At 45.4% G+C, this 15,530-nt stretch overlaps 1 protein-coding gene across 1 annotated transcript in view; it reads left to right on the forward strand.

Moving 5' to 3' along the window:
- Nucleotides 1-15,530, forward strand: part of Gpr39 (G protein-coupled receptor 39) — a 191,261-nt gene that overhangs the window by 1,599 nt on the left and 174,132 nt on the right. The window lies entirely within an intron of this gene.

The raw sequence follows: 15,530 nt of genomic DNA on the forward strand, positions 1-15,530 counted from the left end.
AGAGAAGAACTTTTATCTTGCTGGATCCTTAGGCCAGAGGTCTTAGTCAGGAAGGGAAATTTTGTCCCCAAGTTTTCTCCTCTTTGGAAGAGGCTGGCTTGTCAGCATTACTTGCTCTTTGGACTGTTATTTCTGGTGGGAGTGATCTGAGAGTCACTCAGAAACTGGAACTCTTATCTAGCCAGTCTGACATGCACTTGAGCTCTCCCTGCTTGGTTCTCTGCTGGGGCCATGGGACTGTGCCTTCCCAGAACAGTGAAACACAGCAGGCCTTCCTGTTTATCGGATGACTTGGCCTGAACATTTCTGCATGCCCCCACTTCTGGTGCAGAGATGGGGGTGGGGGGAGTTTTGCTTCCAAAACTTGGTGGTGATGCAAATATTTGAACCTGGAGACCTTCTCTGAGCTTAAGGGAACTATTTGTAGAGAGCTGGTGATATGAACAACCCCCAAACCTTCAGAAGAGAGTCTTTAGAAGCTGGAGATGGGCTTGGATGATGGCAGAGCACTTGGTTAGCATGCAGGAAGCCCTGAGTGCCATCCCCAGCACTCGCTAAACGTGGTGTGATGCCCCACACTTGTAATCCTAGTATTGGGGAGGTAGAAGCAGGAGGATCAGAAGTTTAAGGTCATCCTTGGCTATCTAGTGAGATTGAGGCTACCCTGGGTTCCATGAGACCCCCAAAACAAAAACCAGACCAAAATAAATAAATAAATAAATAAATAAAAGCCTGAATTAAGGGCTGGAGAGATGGCTCAGCAGGTAAAGAGAAGTTCTGGCTCTTCCAGAGGACCCTTGAGAGCTCCAGCTCTGTCGTCAAGCAGCTCATGACCGCCCATAACTCCAGCTCTGGGCAGCTTGGATACCTGCACCCAACATTCACAAACACTCATGTAGACAAACACACCTGTGCGAAAAATATTTTTTAAAATCTTAAAAGAATAATACAAAATAACAACAAGGAACAGAAGGGCTTTGTTGCTGACCCCCGAGAGTCAGGATTTTAACCCAGACATCTGTAGTGTGTGTCACCAAAGCCTTAAAAAATAAGGAAAAGGTGATGTCATAGGTATGTGAGTGGGAGTTAGGTCAAGGGAGAGTTGAGGTTGTAAACATTTTTCTACTTTTTTTTTTTCCTTGTTAGTGAGGTGTTCTGGGAGAAATCAATCCTGGGGTTGTTGTTTGTTTGGGTATCAGAAACTTGAATGACCAGTCCAAGGCCTGGGGTTCGGGTACTTGGGTCTTAGGTCAGCCCTTCCTTTGGCTGAAGGTGTGTCAGCTGCTGACCCAATTTTAATGTAAGTCTGTAGAAAATGGTAACACCCACTTGAGTGAGTTGGATGACCGTCTGGCATCAAGGGCTGTGTTACTGGCGGGGAAAGGGCTCCCCACACTGCAGCCTGGATTTCTGGGTTCTTGTATCCTGCAACAGAGAATCGGATCAAGGACATTCAGATAGCAGTATAAACACAGACAGTTTACTAAGAAAGAGGTCACTTCCAAGCTAGGAAAGGAGCCAGGGAGAGGGGGAGGAAAGAAGATTAGACCTCCTATGGCCCTGAGTCCTTGGAGCTGTTATTTTTGGTAGGACATTTGCAGCGTGCTCCTGCTCACTTTCTTACACTTGTCCACCGTGTGCTCTGCTCCTTGCTTGTAGCCCCCAGTCTTTCATACGTTACTCTTGACGCCCCTTACCCTTCTCTTCTGCCACAGCTGTGCTGGGTAATACATGTGCCCATTTGATAGAGTAGGAATTTGGAGCTTATGAGATAATGGACATAGGACACGGCAAGGGCACCGAAGCCAACAGTCTCAGAAATTGAATTGGCTTGCTTGAACATTTGGTGTAAAGTTTCCTTTCCTTTCTAAATCCACTTAGACACAGCTTACACTGTTAGCTATAACTTATACTTTAAAGAGCTTATTTTTGTCTGTTTCAAGTGTATGTTTATGTGTGTGTGAATACGTGTCTGCTCATCCACGCACCCATGGAGACCAGAAGAAGGCACTGGATTTCCTAGAGCTGGTGCTACAAGCAGTTGTGAGCCCCAACTGTGGGTTCTGGGAACTGAACTTGGGTCCTCTGGAAGGGCAGCAAGTGCTCTTAGCCAGTGAGCCATCTCCATAGTGTCTACTCTCTGACCAATCTCTGGTTTTTGTTTTTGTTTTTTCCCTGATTCTCTGTGGGGGTGGTAGTTAATCTCCCAGTTCAGGTTCAGATGAACGGCAGCCTCTGCTTGGCGTAGAAACGGTCACAATACTCCAGACTTTTATTTGAAGATGGACAGCCCCCTGGAATTCATTTCTCACAGTAGCAATTGCTTCAAATGAGTTCCTCCTTACTCTTTCTCCTTCCCTTCTAGACTTCTCCTTATTCTTTATAACAACTATGTATTAATCACCCACTGGCTCCCAGCATAGACATTTTGACTGACAATCAGGTACTCAGTGTGTGATACGATCTCAAGAAATTTGCCATTTGTCTTTGGCCCATCTTTTCTGCAGGAGGTTTTCAAAGTGGGTACTGGTAAATGCTGACCCCCCTTCCCAATGCCCTTCAAAGAACTTTTAAAACCAGGAACCTCACTAATTAACTCAAGTTAGGGAGTAAATTAATGGAGTGAAGAGGAGGAAACCATGACTTACATCCATCAGATTAATATGATACAATTTGCTTTGTGGGTTTCATAAACTTGTGCTAGGGGGCATTTTTAACCCAGAACAAATGAACATATAAATTGTTTACAAACCACTGAATTTAATATAGTGATTTAGCTGTCTTTTTAGTATTTCACTCAACAGATGGATCAAATGAAAATAAATATTTGCTCATTTCAAACATATTTTGATTTTAATATGAAATGTAAATGACGACAAAACACAATATGTCTTCAGAGCAGTTGAAGCAATTAAAAAAATCAATTAAGGATTCCCTCCTCATTGTTAAATATTCTAACTTCCATATAATGGAGCCAAAATTCATAAACCCAAGCAAGATGAGGAAGCCTTTGTAGTAATTATTAATTTTCCTTTCTGCATAGTTTTGTGGTTACCCCTCCATTGTATTGAGGTGCTGGGCTGGTGAATAATGAGAACAAATGAAGGTCTCGGAGAGAAAAAAACAGTGCTGAGATGCCTAGTAGGTTGCAAGCAATTTGCATGATAAACCCTAATAATGCAAAAGTGCCTATTCCTGAAAACTCTCTCTCTCTCTTCCACTTGTTCCTTCCCTCCATCTCTCCCTCCTTTCTTCCTTCTTCCCACATGTGTGATGTGCTTGTGTGGACACACATGGACCATTCACTTGGGACACTTATGTGCAGGCAAGCACTCATACACATAAAATAAAAACAAATACATCTTTTTTAAAAATGCAAATAGAAATAATTTTGTGGCACTCCAGAAACCTTTCAAGCCAGCAGCTTCCTTATAGTCCCCAGAGTACATTAGTACCCAGGAATTGAGCTGTAAACTGTGTTACAGAATTTCATGATGTCAATGAAAGAGAGCCAAAGAAATTCATGAATCAAATGTCTCCAGTCACTAATGACAATTAAGATTCCGCCTACTTAGAGAAGGTAATCATGAAAGACCAGAACACTGACAAGCATAACCCAGGACCAGAACTTCAGCATGAGTGATCAGGATGGAAAAAAAAATGCAAGAGAAACCTTCTGGAGAAAGCCAGAATACAACATATTAGTTAAAATATTTATTTATTTAGTATGTTTGTGTGTGTGCCTGTGTGTATATGTGCTCATGAAGGCCAGAAGAGGACATCAGATGCCCTGGAACTCAACTTATGTGGGAGCAGGGAACTGAATTTGGGTCCTCTGCAAGAGCAGCCAGGGCTCTTAACCACTGAAGCATCTCTCTAGGCGATGTTTAGCCTCTATTCGGTCAGGGACTCGTGTAGCCCGGGCTGACCTTGAACTCACTAAGTAGCTGAAGATGATCTTCAGTTTATGATGCTCTTGCCTCTGCTTCCCAGGTGCTGGGATTACAGGTGTGCCCTACCATGCCTACACTGCATACATAGCATGTATGTAGTGCTGGGAATGGAATCCAGGGCTTTCTGTATTTCAGCAAGGTCTTTACCAACTGAGCCACACCCCCAGCTCACCATGAGAAGGTTTTAATAGTTGTTTTCTTGACTAGTTTAATTTTCCAAGCAAAGACATTTTCCTGCAGTGTACAATAATCTATCAACTCAGTCTCTCGGGGAAATATCATCAAAATTAAATTAGTGACCTCTTAGTGTATGGTAATATTTTGATTCAAATGCTTGACTATATCAGGAGAAAGTTTTACCTCAAGTCTTCAGATTATTGCCACTCTTCTCTCCTTCCCTTTATTGATGTGGATGCAGCTATAATAAATGATATTGCCTGTTTATTTTTTCTATTTGTGAAATCCATCATAAATTGCAAATTTCCTGCGATCAGCCTAGTAGACAAATACAATAATGCTGCTTTATTTGTATAATCAGGCTGTCTCAGAGATTTCGCTCCTCTGTCGGAGACATGCATAGCATTTGAGGAGGGAATATTGGAATCTTAGGCCCCATTCATTAGCATGCCTGTTCATCTGTCTTTGTTGCATGCTTCATGGGGGCTCTCAGAGTATGATCAGGGTGCAGTTGCCTTGGTCTGGCAAAGCATCTAGATCACTGCACCTGAATGGTATAGAGTAAAATTCATGTATGAGGAGACAATACATGAGAAGAATACTAAACAGGAAGTTCAGGAGCCTTGTCCTGCCACCTAGGCCATGAGCCCTGATCTACCACTGTCAACCTTCTCTGCCTTTTCCTTCTTTTTCTTTCAAGAAATATTTCATGGTGTAGTGGCACATGCCTTTAATCCCAGCACTCAGAAGGCAGAGGCAGAGGCAGGTTGGTGTCTGCTAGTTTAAGGCCTGGTCTGTATAGTGGGTTCCAGGACAACCAGAGCTACATAGTAAGATCCTGTCTTGAAAATAAAAACAACAAAAATAAATTGTGTATGAGCATTTTATCTGTCTACATATATGTGCAGCGTGTGTGTGTGTGTGTGTGTGTGTGTGTGTGTGTGTGTGTGTGTACAGTGCTGCTGGAGGCAGAAGGCAGGAGTTGGATCCCCTAGAGCTGGAGTTATAGATGGTTGTGATCTACCATTCTTTGTGGAATCAAATTTAGGTCCCCTGGAAGAGCAGCCAGTGCTCCTAACTGCTGAGCCATCTTCCCAATGCCTTTTCTACTTGGGTCTCATGTAGTCTAAGCTAGCCTGGAACCTCCTTTGTAGCCAAGGAAGCAGATCGAACTTCTGATATTCTGATATTCCACCCAAGAGCTGGGATTACAGGCATGCACCATGTACCCAGTATGTGAGATGCTTCATGGAATTCCATGGATTCAGGGAACCTAGGGCTTCCTGCCTGCTAGGCTAGCACTGTACCAGCTGAGCCACCTAGTTTTCCTTCTGCTATCTTCGCAGCCAATTGACTCTCCAACTTCAACTTCTTGCAAGTTCTCTGAGTTTCAGAGAAAAATTTGATCATCATGGCTGTTGTCTTTCTGTCTGTTTGTCTGTCTTGGGAATGGATGTTGTTTAGCCTTTGGTGTTGCTTCTCTTTGTAAGCACTTCCAAGAACCAGTGATACCATAGTATTCTTTCTACCATTCCTAGGAGATGCCAATGGGCCACATCTACCCTTTGTTATTTGTTTGGATTTGATGATGCTAGAGACTGAATCTCGAGCTTCTCGATTGCTAGGCAAGTGCTCTGATTGTTAAGCCATGTCTCCAACCTGAGTCTGCATCTTCTTTTTCTCAGACCTTGGTTCTCCTTCGTACTCTGTAGTGACTGACATCTCATTTGGTAGCTCATCTTTAATCCAACCTTCTAAAGCTGGACAGTGGCTCTCTCCTACCACTGATGTCAATGCAAACTGATGACCTTGACATGGTTGGCTGCTTTGTCCAGCTTCACTGAGTTCCTTTCTCCCTTTGGATTGGTCTCAGTTGGCTGTGGTAAGAACCATCTTCAGCTTGGGGAGCTTTCACAACACACTTGTTTTCTCACAGTTCTGCTAGCTGGAAGTCTAGTATGTAGATACCATCAAGGCTGGCGATATAACCCAAGGCCACTTTTTTTTTTTTTATTTGATGTAGTAGCTCACCATGTGGCTCTGGATGCCTTGGAACGCACTATGTAGACCAGGCTAATCTCAAACTCACAGAGATTCCCCCTGCCTCTATCTCCCGAGTGCTGGGATGAAGTTATGTGCCACCATCCATTTCTAAAAATATTTTTTTGTTATCTATTAAATTGAGTTAAGTTATTTACTGTGCATGGATGTTTCTTTGGGTGTGCATGTGTGTAGGTTCATGTGCCGTTGTATGTATGTGGAGGTCAGAGAACAACATGCGGGAGTCAGCTCTTTGCCTCTAGCACATGATCTTCAGAGACTGAACTCAGGTCATCCATCTTTGTGTCAGGTGCCTTTATACACTCAGCCATCTCACTAGCACCCTTTCTCTGTAATTTGTACATAGCAGCTTTTGTTGTGTCCTTTTGTGGCCTCTCCTCTAGACTCTCTCTCTCTCTCTCTCACACACTCTCTCTCTCCCCCCCCCATCCTTATAAGGCCATCAGGCATTACTTTCAATACACTGACTGTGGATTTGGGATGGCGTCTGATGTACGAATCTAGGGTCACACTGAGTGTATCAAACCCTTTAGTTCTGAGCATCTTGCCTCCACGTCTGTAGACACAGTTGAACTTGTCACCTGGCTTCTACATGGTATTTGTTCTGTCTAATTGCTTTTTTCTGAGACTCCACACTCTTTAATCCCTACAGCTCTGTTCCCTTCTCCAAGTTTATATCATTCTCTTTCTCCAGGATCTCAGGGAAGCTTAGCTCAACCTCATTAAAATGTCCTTGACCCAAAACTAATAGATGTAATTCTACATTTACTTGTGCAGTCATTTGATGATGTCTGCTTTTCATCGTATTCCTGGGAGGCGGTAGGTGTTTCTAACTTTGTTTTTCCAGTGTGTGTGTGTAACATGTATGAGCATTTATATAGCAGCCAGACACTGATATTGGGTGTCTTTCATTATTGCTGCCATGCTCTTTTTAACAGGTTCCTTCCCTGAGCTTGGAGCTTACCAGCTGGCTAGAGAAGCTGACCAGCAAGCTCAGGGATCTGCCTATCTCCCCCTCCCCCACCACACCCAGCACTAGGATTACAGAGGTCCACGATCACACCCATCTTTTCACGGGTGCTCAGGATTCAAACTCTGGTCCTTATTGTTATTTTTCTTATTTGGCCTGCCTTCTGGTACTCAGATGGAAGGGTGTCAGGGAAACCCACAGCTCTGAGGCTGTGAATCAGAGTCTAAAAAGTGTCTAAAATTTACAGAGAGTCCACTGGGCAGGCAGTAGACTGAAGCAAAAAAGCAGGAATGGTTGGGCTTATCAGCTACCATGGCAGCCCAGTAGGCATTCTGGTGCAAGAAAGGTGTCCTCTCGGATATGCTGAGGCAGGAGGAGTCACCATGGACAGCTCCCACTAAGGCTTTGCTGAGGAGATGCTGCCATGTTTTCTCCCTGCCTGCAAGGCTGAGGCTTGGGGATTGCCTCAGCTTGGGGCATCCTCTGCAGTGGTCATGGGGCGTCAGGTTGCCTCCAGCCTTACCCCTGTGCTTGTGTGGCAGCCGTTTGACCGACTGAACCATCTCTTTAGCCTCCGTCCTTTCTTTTTCTCAGGATCTTACCGGCATCCCAGTAATGTCCAGCAAAAAGCAGATGCTCAGCTGGTCGATAGATATATGTTGACTGTATAAATAAGTGAACAAGCCTCAGCTGTATTATGTCTCAAGCTCAAGACAAATGACGAAGGTGTCCATCTAGCATATTAAATTGGACCTGGCTGCCAGGTTCTCTAACCACCTGTCAGTCCCGTTACAGAGTCATCCTGGCTGGCATACCCCACCTCTAGCCCAGGGACTGGCTTCCCCGGCCTCTTACCCCTATATAACCTCAGCCATTTTGGACATGCCGTCTCTTGGTCTTCTGGCTCTCTCTTTGCTTCTTGGCCTCTTGGCTCCTGGCTCATCTCTTAGCCCCCTTCTCCCCTCGCTCCTCTTCCTCTCTCCTCTCTTGCTCTCCTCATCACCTTTCTCCTCCCCTGTCCCTATTCTGTCTGGATCTACCCAGATGCCTCTGGCTATTCTTTACATCCATAATAAAACTTCACCTCAACAACACCTTGAAACATCATGTCCTCATTTTTTTTTTTTCGTTGATAGTGGATTTGGGGAAGTGTAATGGGTAGTCTCAGTTGCCAACTTGACAGGATTTAGAATCACCTAGGAGACAAACCTCTGGGCATGTCAGGGAAGTAGCTCCTACGCTGAGTTAACTGAGTTGGAAACAGCATCCTGGATCTGAGAGGCAATATCCCATGGGTGGAAATCCATGCTGAAGAAAAAGGAGAAAGCTGATCAGCCCCACAATAGCAACTTCAACCACATGCCTCTGTCAGAAAACCCACAGAGTTTAGGGTGGTGTTTGGGATGTTTTTAGCTCTTCACCCTTGTCAAACAGTTTAACAAATTGTTAATGCAGAGGTGGGTTTTTGTTGTTGTTGTTGTTTGTTGTTGTTGTTGTTGTTTTACCAGGGCTCTATGCTGGGCTTTGTACGGGTTAGATGCTCAAGAGGACACGGAGATAGATTACTGGGAATAAGGAGGTTTTAGAATTGCTGTTGATGCCATGAACAGACAAACAGAGGCCACAGCATGACAGCGGCTGCAAGGAAAGTTCAGATCACAGGAAGGCAGGTATTTGAAGAAAGGAATCAGAGCTCACAAAGCAAAATCAGGGTCTCTTTTTGTAAGTTTCTAAGAGTGGGGAAGGTTTAACAGTGACAGTCTGCAAGTCAGGCTCCACAGGCAGGAGATTTCCTGGTGAGAGCTTACAGCCAGGCTTCCCAGGAGGGCGGCAAGGAAAGGGGTGGGAACCAGACCTGTGACCACCAGGATCTCCTTGGATATAAACTTACTTCTCAGGGATCCTGACACCAGACAGTCTGTTAGCTGGAGACTCCCACATGGAGTCTCAGTAGGGGCTGCTGCAGATACAGCGGCCTCAGCGGAGAAGGCTGGATTCTAAGGTCACATTCGCACACTTAGAGTGCGTTTTAGCAGAGAGATCCTGAGGGAGAAGTGAGGGAGCAACATTTTGAAAATATCAGATTTATGTGCTTTCATTTTCTATTTAAGTTGAAACTTTCCCCCCACAGCCACCTCACTCAAGGCTGAGTCAAGAGGCTAAGGCCCCAGAGGAGGAAGGAGCAGGTCCTGCCTGCCCCCAGCATGCCCTGCATCGCTTTGGAGACCAGAGTCTGTGTTCCCCGACTTCCTCAGCTGAGTGGTCCTGTCGAAAGCCAGGCTTTGTGATGTGTGAAAGAATCGGAAACCCTAGATCTCTCTTTTTAATGTTTTCAGAGCCCAGATCCCTGGCTAGACCATTCACCTACACCTCTACAGCGAAGGGCTGGGGCAATCCTTGGAAGCCACCGATGGGCTTTTAAAATGGAGTAGCTGTTTGCAGAGCCGCCCACGGGCAACGGTGTCTGCTGCGTTACAATTTGGACAATCTCAGGGCTGCTTGTGTTTCCAGAATGTGAAGGAAATGGTATAACCGTTCTGGCAGGAATGTAGATTTTCTAAAGAGTCACTTACGCACTCCCCACCCCCACCCCAAGACCATTGAAACAATTGTCCTCAGAAAATTGGAATTTCCCCAGGAGTCTCACGCTGGGGCAGAAAAAGACTGACCTGAAGGCTGGTGCCTGCCGGAAGAGGAACTTCTCTCTAAGAGGTTTCTCACAGTTTCCACAACTTGTCAGACAGGGGCCAGAGCAGGAGGGCTCAGTGACAGGTGGGACTACACCTCAGCCAGGACTGCTCAGAGATTGGCTTGTTCTCTCTTTCTACCCAACTGGAATGTTAATGCCCTGAAGATAAGCTTCAGAGGCCTCCCCGTTCCTCTCCCCAATGTGACCACACGGAGTACCCTCTTTTTCTCTTCACTAGAACTTGTGTGTTTAACCATCCTCTTGAGGGTGGGAATCACAGCCTGGTTTGTTAGGGCTGACGGGGTCCAGGCTCTGACTCCATTAGCACTGGTAAGAATGGCTGTCCCTTGGGATACACAGCCTGGGAGAGGAGCTGTCACCAGCTGTAGGGGAGGAGTGAGGCTTGAGGTCATCAATGGGCACTGCAGCCTCCAGTGATCTCCTACACAGGTGGTCCAGACTGTATTTGGAAGGTCCTGAGGCTAGGGAACTTTCCCACTCATGTTACTGGGGAATTCAAGGTCTCCATTTTGGGTTCTTAGTCTCATTAACAAAAAGAAAAACAGACTCAGAAGAAAGCTTGTGGGCATTTTTTTTTATTAGAAATTGGGAGGAAAACAACAGGACAGACAAGCTGTAAATTTTGGTGACTGCCAGGAGGAGGCAGAAGCTGAAGAAGAGGAAGGAAAGTGTGTATTTTTTAAATGCAGCCTCATGGTGAAAGAAATTATGAGTGTGGGAGATGGAGGGAGAGAGTTGGCTTCAGAGAAAAGAGTAAGCCCAGGCCATTAGGGACAGCATGGCCAGGATGTGTGTGTGTGTGGAGGCAGCAGAGATGGGGTGGGTAGAAAGAAGAAAAAAATTGCACTTCCTTTAGAAATTCAAAAGGAAGGCAGTCTCTGCAGGGGTAAACAGTGGGAACTCTTCCAGTGGGGGTCTGTTTTCTAGAAAGAATAAGTGCATCATCTCATTGAGGGTCTCATTAGTCTTCCCCTCTCTGGTAAACCAGTTTCCCAGGAAGCAGGGACTCTTGGCCAGGTGGCTGACAGGCTCAGCTGATTAGCTCTTAAAAGGAAGAGACAACTGTATGTGATATTTTGAGCAGCTTAGAATGTAGGGTCTCTACCCACAGCTAAAGTTAGGGAATGGATTATTTTCTTTTGACTAGGAAGGGGTGACTTTGCTTTAATAAAGGCTCAGACACTATCACCTTTTTGTATGATAAGTTAAGTCCTAAGAGCCCATGGTAAGATTCCCATTCCTAATGCTGCCAGACAAACAGGAGGCAGAGAGCAAAGTCCACTGTGGAAGAGTATGTTCTCAGTGGCCTCCAAGCCTGATAGTATCTGTGAGCTGCCTAATGTTCTTCTTAGGTTGATGGATTGATGGTACCAGCTGTGGCTTCTTCAGGGGAAAGCCATCGCACTGTTATTGTCAGGAAGTTCTCAAGTTTTTCCTCTTACCCTTTAGTAGGCACAAATCTAGAACCAGTTATTGAGTGAAACTCTAACTCAGGCAATGGTCTTAGGTCTTACTGTTCTCTTATGATGTCTGTGAAGACACACCATGACCATGGCAACGCTAATGAAAGAAAGGACTGAATTGGTGCTTACTTACAGCATCAAAGGTTTAGTCCATTATCACCATGTTGGGGAGCATGGTGGCATGCAGGCACTGGAGCAGTCGCTGAGAACTGTGTCCTGACCCACAGGCAGAAAGACAAAGAGAAAACTGGACCCAGTGACATACTTTCTCCAACAAGGCCACACCTCCTAATCCTCCTAATCCTTTCAAGCAGTTCCACGCCCTGGTGGCCAAGCATTCGAATTTATGAACCCCGGGGACCATTCTTAGTCAAGCTCCAGAGCAAGAGCTGGAAGAAGTAATCAAAGTCCCCAGATAAGGAGATTTTCTGTGTGGGTTCACTAAATCACCTGACACCTTGAATAAAAGTTTAGAGATCAGAAACAGAGTCAGATCCTCAAAGAGATAGAGTCAGATCCTTAAAGTGTGAGAGGAGTTTGAGGAGGAAGAAACTTCTTGTTGCTGGCTTTCAACATGGAAATACTTTCTGTTAGAAATAGGTTCAAGGTCACAAAGAAAAGACCAACTGAACTGTGTCACAACAATGCAAAACTATTCTTTTCTTTCTTTTTTCTTTTTCTTTGATATAGGGTTTTTCTGTGTAGCCTTGGCTGTTCTGGGCGATCTTTGTAGACCTGGCTGGCCTTGAACTCACAGAGATTCGCCTGCCTCAGCCTCCTTGAGTGCTGGGATTACAGTTGTCCACCGCTGCACCTGCCTGCAAAACTATTCTTGATCAAGAGCGTGTGCTGCTCTGTTCACAACATTGGAAGAGCAAGTATGTAGGCCAGGAAGAGCACTTGGTTTTTATTCTAACACAGTGGTGACTTTCTTCATTGGTTGGAATCCCACCTCATAGTCCTTTTAGAATGGAATAGTTTTAAAAGAATTGTGCAGAGAAAATGAAGGACAAAAGGGGCCACTGTAAGCACTGAGGCAGCCTGCTTCTCGGTTGCCTAGTAACCTATGATGTCGTTGTTGGGATCTGTAAGCAGGCATCTCTGCGGTCAGCCCCAAGGGACCTGACAAACTGGTTATGTGGCATCTGTGAAGCCACCTAGAAGACCACCCTCTGACCACCGAAACTACCTGTGTGTGCTCTGGGTCGCCTTATAAGAGAATTCAAAGCTCCTTCTCTCTCTCTTTTTCTCCTGCCTCGTCCAGAGGGTCTCTGCAACCCCTTCCCCTAATAAACCTCCCACGTGGAACCGGTCTCGTGGCGTGATTTGTGAACCCGCCGTGTCACTCTCTTCCGCATGATTCTAACAGTCATCATTAGTTGCCACCCATACAGGCCTGGGATAAAAGGACCCCTGCCTCTTACAACACCTCCCTCTCTCCCTGTCTCTCTCTTTGTCTTGCTCTCTTGCCCTCTTGATCTCTTCTACTCTCTTCCCTTTCTCTGTCGGGCACTGCCTTTCCTCCTCCTGAATGTCTCTCTCTCTCTCTCCTTCCCTCTCTCTCTCCATCTCCATCCAATAAACTTCTTCTGTGTATTATCTGTTGACATGTAGCAGGGCCTTTGTGTACACAAATGTTTCACCAGGTGGTGGTGGTAGGAGTAAAACATTTGCATAAAATTTTTATGAAGTGGGGAGATAAAAAGATTTGAATTACTTCTATCAAATAGGATTGGCACTGGCATGGGGACACAGATTCTGGTTACCTCAGTTTCCAAATTCAGCATGGAAACCACTTCTTGATGTTTTTACCGCAACTGAACAAAATAAATCCGACATGAGCCTCACTGGGTGGGTGTTGGGTAGCCTGGCTACCTCTGTCGTCAGTGAGGGCTGTGGTATCTGAGCTCATAACTATCATCCTTCAGGAGGCTTTCCCTCCTTACCGTGCCGCAGTTCATGTCATCAGCGTTGTTAGTATCGGAGTCTGGGCCCTGCAGCCCTGACAAGCTGTGCTTAGGGCCACCCATCCTCATCAGGTCTGTTACAGAGACAAATGATACTGAGCGCAGAGAAAGGAGAGTTATTCAGTGTGTCCATACTGGGAAGAGAGCAAATACGGCGGTCCAGTCACCTCCCCAGGTCTATCTTTGGGGTCCGGACACGAAGTTAGGTTTAAATAGAGGGTGTGAAGTAGTTCTGATCTAAGTGCAGGCCCTCTTGCTGGGTGGTCTGACAGATTGTTAGCACTGTGTGAAAGCTTTTTTGGGGAGCTGCATTCTTTCTCTGGCTGGTAACAGGCTACAGACAGAGCCTTTTCCTCTTCTGAAGGCAATGCTAATTTCTTGTGGGTTCGTTGTCTGAACAGGGAGTGCCGGCTCTCTTTAGGATAGCTTCACGCGTTTACGCTCGTAGGTACTAAATAAACACGTGGTGAACACATCCATGTTAGGATAGCTCCGCTGCTTCCAGGAAGGAGCCTTCCTCTGCAAGCTGTGTCTTCGCTACTGAGCTTCCACAGGAGAAAATAGTGGAGGGACACTGCACTGTGGTATTGAGAGCCAGGCTGGCTTACAGGAGATCTTTGGGGCTACCAAATGTTAGCATTTTCTGACTGACTTTAGGGTTCCTGCCAATTTAGAGACCTGATAATTGCTCCCTTTGCACTTACTGTATGACAGGAGCTCCTGCAAGCAGAAGGCTTTGCTGATGGCTTCTCCGACTGCTTCCCTGGTCTATAAGGAGGCTTTGGGTCTGCTGGAGGACAGTGGTGTTACCCAAACCTGACAGCCATATCAGGAGGCACAGCTACTGGGCTAAATAGCTTTTGTGCTTGTTAAATGTCTAACTGGCTATGAAACCAAAGGCATGTGCAAGTGGGAGTCAGGCCCAGTTGGAATACAAGGTTTGTTGAACTCTTAAAGAAAAGACGCCCCTCATAGGGATGGGGAGACAGGCCAGTTGGAATGCTTGCCTGTTCTCCACCCGAGGTTGATCTTCAGCACCCATGTTTAAAAAAATCAGGCTTGCTTGCATTTGCTAGTAATCCCAGAGCTGACAGGGCACTCGGGGTCACTGGCCAACCAGCTTAGCCTAATTACCCAGCTCCAGTCCCAGTGAGAAATTCCCATCTCAAGAAGCAGAATGGCCACTGAGGAACAACATTTGAGAAGGTCCTCTGGGCTCAACATGTACCGTCATGTTCACACATATGCACACACACACACACAAACAAACAAACACATACCTACAAAGAAAAGCCATTCTCTTACTCTAATAAAATGGGGGGAAGGCAGATCTACCCCACCTTAGAAATAAAACACTCCATGAAGTATTTCAGCTGAGCAGCAGTCATTTGACTTCATGCATTGTTTGCTTTATATTATAATGTTTTGGAAGACATGATATACTCAGCAGAAACACAGTTTTCTGGGAATTTATTAGTCTACTTTTTCTATGCTGTCATTCTGAAAAATTAAATATCACGTTGAAATGACAGCTGTATGTCTTCTCTATTTAAAAGACGGCTGGTGGGTCGTCAGTGTTTCTCAAGTTCAAGATTGTCTTGGCAGAGGTGACAAATGGGTTGTGTTGTGACTGAAGGTCAAAGTTTAGACGACGAAGGGAGGCTTCTAGAGGAGCCAGGCGGAGTTCTTTCTTGGGCCTGGGGTTTCACTATTCCTGAATCTCTTTCAGAGTCGCCTCCTGTGGGAAACCTACCGGAGTGGCTTTGCCTTCTCTGATCGGTCCCACAGATCTTCCTGTTTTGTTGCAAAGTGCATTCACCAACTACGTAGGAGAATGTAGGTGTGTGAGGTATTCTTTGATTGTGGAGAGTAAGATACTGTTGCCTCTATTTCAAAGAGCACAGTATTCTTCTAAATAAGGCATCAAAGTGTGGAGACAGCATTCCCGAAGTTTAAAAAAAGCCTTGGATGAAGGATAGGAGGAAGTCATTATAAACGAATCCAGCTAGTCTTGGACTCTAGCATTTTTAGTAACCAGAGTGGTAAATTGAACTTTACTCCAGAAATGTTGCCTATGACTTTGATATTGATGGTGTGGGTCACGGACCAACAGCATTAGCCACCTGATGGAAGTTCTAAATGTTGAATTAGTGTCAGTATTGTAAGCAGAACCCTGTGGGTCCTCTGTCCTAACACCTAGGTATAGTAAGAAACAACCTACAACACATA

This window comes from Meriones unguiculatus, chromosome 18 (genome assembly GCF_030254825.1).
Source record: "Meriones unguiculatus strain TT.TT164.6M chromosome 18, Bangor_MerUng_6.1, whole genome shotgun sequence".
NCBI classification, from domain to species: domain Eukaryota; kingdom Metazoa; phylum Chordata; class Mammalia; order Rodentia; family Muridae; genus Meriones; species Meriones unguiculatus.